Source organism: Maylandia zebra, linkage group LG7, assembly GCF_041146795.1.
Source record: "Maylandia zebra isolate NMK-2024a linkage group LG7, Mzebra_GT3a, whole genome shotgun sequence".
Classification (NCBI taxonomy): domain Eukaryota; kingdom Metazoa; phylum Chordata; class Actinopteri; order Cichliformes; family Cichlidae; genus Maylandia; species Maylandia zebra.
In genome coordinates this window covers 61,332,481-61,339,050 of record NC_135173.1, presented here as the reverse complement: position 1 = coordinate 61,339,050, position 6,570 = coordinate 61,332,481, and positions in this window count along the sequence as shown.

Genomic DNA, 6,570 nt, shown 5'->3' with positions numbered 1-6,570 from the left:
CTTGATCAAAACATCAGGATGCAGTGCACCGTTTGATGTAATGAGTGTCCAAACATTGGGATGTAATTGGACAAGCATGTATTAGCACACATTTTGATCACTTATATTATAACTAGTACATAATATGTAACCGTCGTCCCCATTTCCATGTCCTTCACCAAATTTTCATCAAAGCCATGACTTCTGGGTTTTTAAGATAAATATGTGACTTTTCACTCCGACTCTGAGGTAGGGACCCAGGTTAACATATCCTCACTCGCTGTGTTTGACTCAAAGGAAGCTTAATGCCTAGTGACAGTAAGAGAAGACTTTCAAAATAAGAAGCACCTGCCGCAAAACAATTTCACTTTCACTCAGACATTAAAAAACTAATCTGAGGTGCTTTCAACTTGGGATTTCTGGTCTGGTGACTTAGATGAATTTATCCTCAGCAGCAGTGGTGACTCTTGGTCATGTGAGCCAGTTTCGTCATAGCACTTGATGGGTTTTTACCACTGCACTTGGGGACACATTCAAAGTGTTAGCAATTTTCCATCTCACTGACTTTCAGTTCTTAAAGTGATGATGGCCTTTGTTTCCCTTTACTTAGCTGATTGGTTCTTGCCATAATATAAATTTTAACAGTTGTCAAATAGGTCTGTCAGCTGTGTACCAACCTGATTTCTGCCCAGCACAACTGATGGTCCCAGCCCCACTAAGAAGACAAGAAATTCCACAAATTAAACCTGACAGGCACACCTGTGAAGTGAAAACCATTTCAGGTGACTCCATCATGAAGCTCAGTGAGAGAAGACCGAGGGTTTGCAGCGCTGGCAACAAAACAAAGGGCGGCTACTTTGAGGAATTTAAATATAAAACGTATTTATTTATCAGTTGTTTCTTTTATGCATAATTCCATATATCTTGCTTCATATGTTTGACTTTGTATCTACAATGTAGAAAGTAGTAAAAACAAATAAAGAAAGAAAAACCGTTAAATGAGAAAGTGTGTCCAAACCTTTGGATGTTATGTTTAACTATCTATGAACTGAACCAAATTAGTTCCTCCCTTTACCGTAATGCCCAGTTACACTACAAAACAACTTTAGTCTGATTGGGTTTTTCTGTTGTTTTTTTAGTGGATGCGGCTTTAACCACAGTGTGCAGTCAGGTGATCAGACGCTGACTTAATGACAACGTGTACAACCATTGGAGATGTGAGCAGGACAGACGGAAGAATTAACGGGAAAAGTGTGGACTTTATACCAGTTTTTAAATTGTGTTGATAGGCCACGTAAAACCAGAGTTATGATAAAAAGAATATATGCAATGTTTGGTTTTTATATTTATTGCGGGAAGAAACTGTAAAAACGTCGTTTTATACGGAAAACGCTGGAAAGCACTCTCCGCCTGTGAGCAAAAAGAAAACCAAAAACCCCACCCTTTCCTATTGATCGAAAAATGTACCATGTCGACCAATCAAAAAATGATATGGCAACATGGCATTTAGTGGTTTAGGGAGGGGGAAGTTTTAGGAGTGACGGCGGTGTTTTGAGATGTGAGAGATTTGCCACGTTTAGTACAAATCTTGTGTAGTTAGTGTGTAGTGTAGTCAATAGTTTTGTTGTGTGTGTCAGAACAATGAGGCGACTGCTGAATGTTACAGGTGTTACAGCAGTGATACATCTCCTGTTGTCAGGCCTGCAGATATCAGGCTGTTGTTCTTCTTTATCTCATAGTGGACAGAAATTATTTTTTGGAGTGGCACAAATAATTTGTGTGGCATCAGATTTGATGCAGAACAGCTGATTGTTCTGTAAATAGTTTGAAATGTTTATTTTATTTATTTATTTATTTTTAAAAAACGCCCTGGCTGCATTTTTAGGTAAAAGAATCAGAATCAGATCAGAATCAGAAACTTTATTGTCATTGTCACGAGAACAACGAAATGAAGAATGGTCCCCGATCATTGCATCTTCCCTAGCAATATCAAAATATAAATAAAACAATAAAATTCAATAAATAAAATAGATAGAATACTTAAAATACTAATAAGATGTAACAGTAAAACATTCACATACATTCCCACACACATGCTTCAGACCGTGCATAGATTAACACAAGAGTGGCGTGATGGACATTTTTTTGTAGTATTCAGATGTGTTATTGCAGTTGGATAACAACTGTGTTTGAGTCTATTAGTCCTTGCTCTGATTGCCCTGTACCGTCTGCCTGAGGGCAACAGTTCGAACAGGGAGTGGCCAGGATGTGAGGTGTCTTTTATGATGTTTTGGGCCTTTTTAAAACAGTGGGCGTTGTGTAGAACTTACAGTGTGGGGAGAGGGCAGCCAGTGATCTTTTGGGCGGTGTTAATGATCCCTTGGAGTGCTTTCCTCTGAGCCCCTGTGCAGCTAGCAAAACAGCTGCAAAAAACTTTGTTTGCAAAACTCAGTAACTTTTTTGAAGAAGTAACTATATAATTAATTGCCCAGCATTGGTCGTTATTTACTGTATTTTGCAGACGGAGAGCTACAGGACTCTCTCCCAGACCACAGACTCATAATACAAGTCAGAGCTTTATAAAAAAAAGAAAAAAAGAAAGAAAGTTGTGTTTTCAAAATTGGAGTTCAAGTTATTTTTACTTCCAATAGTGTTAACATCCTACACAGGTCATGAACAAGATTTTTTTTAAATTTTCATTGTAAGTGGGCTAAAGCAGTTAATTAAAAGTAGTCTAACATAAATGTAAACGCTGTAATTTGATTATTTTAATAAACCATGTAACTTGGATGGATTTGATGCTGGCGTGACCACAGTGCACACGTCTGCTGTTGCTCACAGTGGTCCAAGTGTCCGCTCAGGGAGTTTGTGTGTTCGCTCAGACACGTGAAAAATTAGAGGCAACATTGCTGGTGAGATGTCATCAGAGCTGTAAATATTACTGCAGATGTTACTATGTCAAAGTTACTGTGACTCAAACATAGAAAAATAGATTTTTTTTTATTTCCCTCACCTAATTTTTAAAAGTATTTTATAGCATATAACACCTTTGAAAATATGCTTTGGTTCCCATTTAACTTCAGAAAATCATAAATCAAAATATGGATATTACCTGTCCACAGATTCATGGTGACGTAACTGCTCTTTTAACTGTCTGGTGTCTTTGCTTTGTTTGGTGTTTGTAGACATGGTTTACATGAGCTTTTAGCTGAGCTTCAGAGGTTTCTGTGGACACTACTCATGTCAGCACTTATATTTCTGACCTCGTGTTATAATCGATTAAACGTGATCTCCTCCCTTTTGCCCCCACTTTTGATGTTGTGGGTGCAAATGATCAGGCATCACATTCTCATAATAAATCAGATAAAATACTGCAAAGAATTAATCCTGCGTTTGTGTGATTGAAATGTGTGTGCAGTGACACTGTTTTAAAGATTTGGCCTAAATAATTCTGGAGTGAATGAGCCTAAACATGATGACCGGACTAGTGACACCATATCACCTGTGACACTCACACACGCACGTATGACTTTGTCAGTTTCAGCTGAAACTATTTCAGTGTTTCAAACCATGTTCCAGAGTTTTTAGTTCACCGTTCATGAGGTTTCAAGAAGAAAATGAAAGACAGATCTGAATGTTTGAAAGTGTTTTGGAAAAACTCTGTAAAGATTAGATGAACAATACTCAAAGGATAAATTCAACTGTTTTATTTTGTTAGATAAGTTGAAAAAAAGTTAAACAAGCAAGTAAATAACGAAACAAGGTTAAATGAAGTAAGTTCAAAAAGTTAACAAGTAAATAACAAAACAAGGTTAAATGAGGTAAGTTCAAAAAGTTAACAAGTAAATAACGAAACAAGGTTAAATGAAGTAAGTTCAAAAGGTTAACAAGTAAATAACGAAAGAAGGTAGAGGAGAGAAAACCCCAACAATCCCCTCTGAGCAAGCACTAGGCGACAGTGGGGAGGAAAAACTGCCTTTAAACGGGCAGAAACCTCCGGCAGAACCAGGCTCAGGAGGGGGCAGTCAACTGCCGGGACTGGTTGGGGGGGTGAACAGAGGTGGAGCAAGACGAGGCTACATCAGTTGAAGAAGCAGTATTGTCCCTCTTCCGGAAAAAGCTGAAGAATCTTTTCTTCTTTTTCATGGACTTTTCCACGAGCGCCTTTTTGTCCAGGATGAGGGTTCTCAACTCATCGATGGTTTCTGTGTTTTGCCTCTCAAGTTTCTTGCATGTTTGTTCCACCTGTTCTAATGTTGCTTGTGTTTCTTCAAGCTTTTCTTTGAGGTCTTTGGATGTTGCCTCCTGTGTCAGCTTTGCCTTCTGCAGGTCTGCATTTCTCACTTGATCTTCTTTGTGCAGGCCTTCTAGCTGCTCATTTCTTTTCTGGATGTCGCGGAGCGTACACTGCAGGTCTTCATGCGTTTTGTCTTGTTTTTGCTTTTGGGCCTGCATTTCTGTGTTTTCCCGCTTCAAGTTGTTGAATTCCAACAATATCCCCTTAATGAGCTCCGAGTTGTTTTTCGCCATGTGATCAATCTTTTTCTGCATGTGTGAGCATCGTTTTGCCAGTGTTTCCTTTTCTCCCTCCAGCTCACTTGTTTTGACCTTCAGTTCATTACAGACTTCTTGCATTTTTTGATTTTTACTCTCAAAGTCCTTGATAATGCACTTTTCTTCTGTCAGTCTTTCTTGCTTTTGCTCTTTCTCTTGAAGGAGGTCTTTATTTTGGACCAGTGTTTGATCCAACTTTGCCTCCAACATTCTGTACTTTTCCTGCATGCCTTGGAGTTCGCACTGCAGGTCTTTTTGCTTTGTGTCCTGTTCTTCCTTCTGTTGGAGGACTTCTTTATTTTTTTCTTCAGCTTCATCAAGCTTTCTTTGGAGCAGGTGATTCATTTGGTCCATGTATTGCAGGTCCCACTCTATTTTATCAATCGTCGCTTTCCTGCCTTGAAGCTGCTCGGACATTTCTTTAACTTCAGCACTCTTTTTCTTGTTTTCTTTGATGAGGAATACAATCTGCTCTCTGGCTTGAGCAAACTTGATCCCCCAGCCCTCATTAATAATGTTGATGTCGGGCTGGCGCTGTAGTGTTTCTTCCAGGTGTTTGTTTTGTGCTTCCATTTGTAAGCACTTCTTCTCCAGGTGAAGTTTTTCTTCTTCAATTTGTCGAATTTTGTTCTGGAGATGGTTGTTTTCATTCCTACTCTCCTGTAATGCCCTTTGGATGGATAAGAGGCCATTTGGAGAAATTGGCCGGCCACGGCAGGAAGGAGAGGCGGCGAAATCTATTTGTCTCGGTTGCCGTAATCTTGGATACATGTTGGCGTTTGTATCCGATGACTCTGAGAGGTTTCCAAATTTTTCTGTAGTGAACGTTTGAAGGCTGCAAACACAAAGGCTGCGACGAAACGAACTGAAAATTGCTGTTTCTCACCCCTATTTATAGAAAAACTTCAAAGGACACATTTGACATCATGTGACATCCTTGTGACATCATCACTCCTAAGCCAATCAGATTGTCACATGACATTTTGGAATGTGGAATGGGGATATGTTTTTTTTTAAACAGTTTTCAAATGTAACTCAATATTTAAGTGTTTCTTACTTGACCCGCTTAGTCGATTAAAAAGTTAATTGCCACGAACACCCCTAATGTTATATAACAGACCACAGAAAAGAGACAGGTTTTTTTCTACGTGACAGAGCTATAATAAATGTTTTGTTTTTTTTAATTATCCTACTTTTTCTAAAAGGGAACATTATTTAAAGAATATGTATTTAATTAAAAACTCTGTATTCATCTAAAGGGTATAACAAGAAGGGTGAGCTTCCTGCTCGAAAAGGAAATGACCAAAATAAATGTATTTCTCTGCAATTACAAACTCTGTGTAAACAGTCTTGGTGTCAAAATAAAGCTAACACTGGTGAGATGTCATCAGAGCTTTAAATATTACTGCAGATGTTACTATGTCAAAGTTACTGTGACTCAAACATAGAAAACAGGATTTTTTATTTCCCTCACCTAATTTTTAAAAGTATTTTATAGCATATAACACGTTTGAAAATATGTTTCGGTTCACATTTAACTCCAGAAAATCATAAATCAAAATATGGATATTAGCTGTCCACAGATTCATGGTGACGTAACTGCTCTTTTAACTGTCTGGTGTCTTTGCTTTGTTTGGTGTTTGTAGACATGGTTTACATGAGCTTTTAGCTGAGATTCAGAGGTTTCTGTGGACACTACTCATGTCAGCACTTATATTTCTGACCTCGTGTTATAATCGATTAAACGTGGTCTCCTCCCTTTTGCCCCCATTTTTGATGTTGTGGGTGCAAATGATCAGGCATCACATTCTCATAATAAATCAGATAAAATACTGCAAAGAATTAATCCTGCGTTTGTGTGATTGAAATGTGTGTGCAGTGACACTGTTTTAAAGATTTGGCCTAAATAATTCTGGAGTGAATGAGCCTAAACATGATGAGCGGACTAGTGACACCATATCACCTGTGACACTCACACACACACACACACACACACGTATGACTTTGCCAGTTTCAGCTGAAACAATTTCAGTGTTT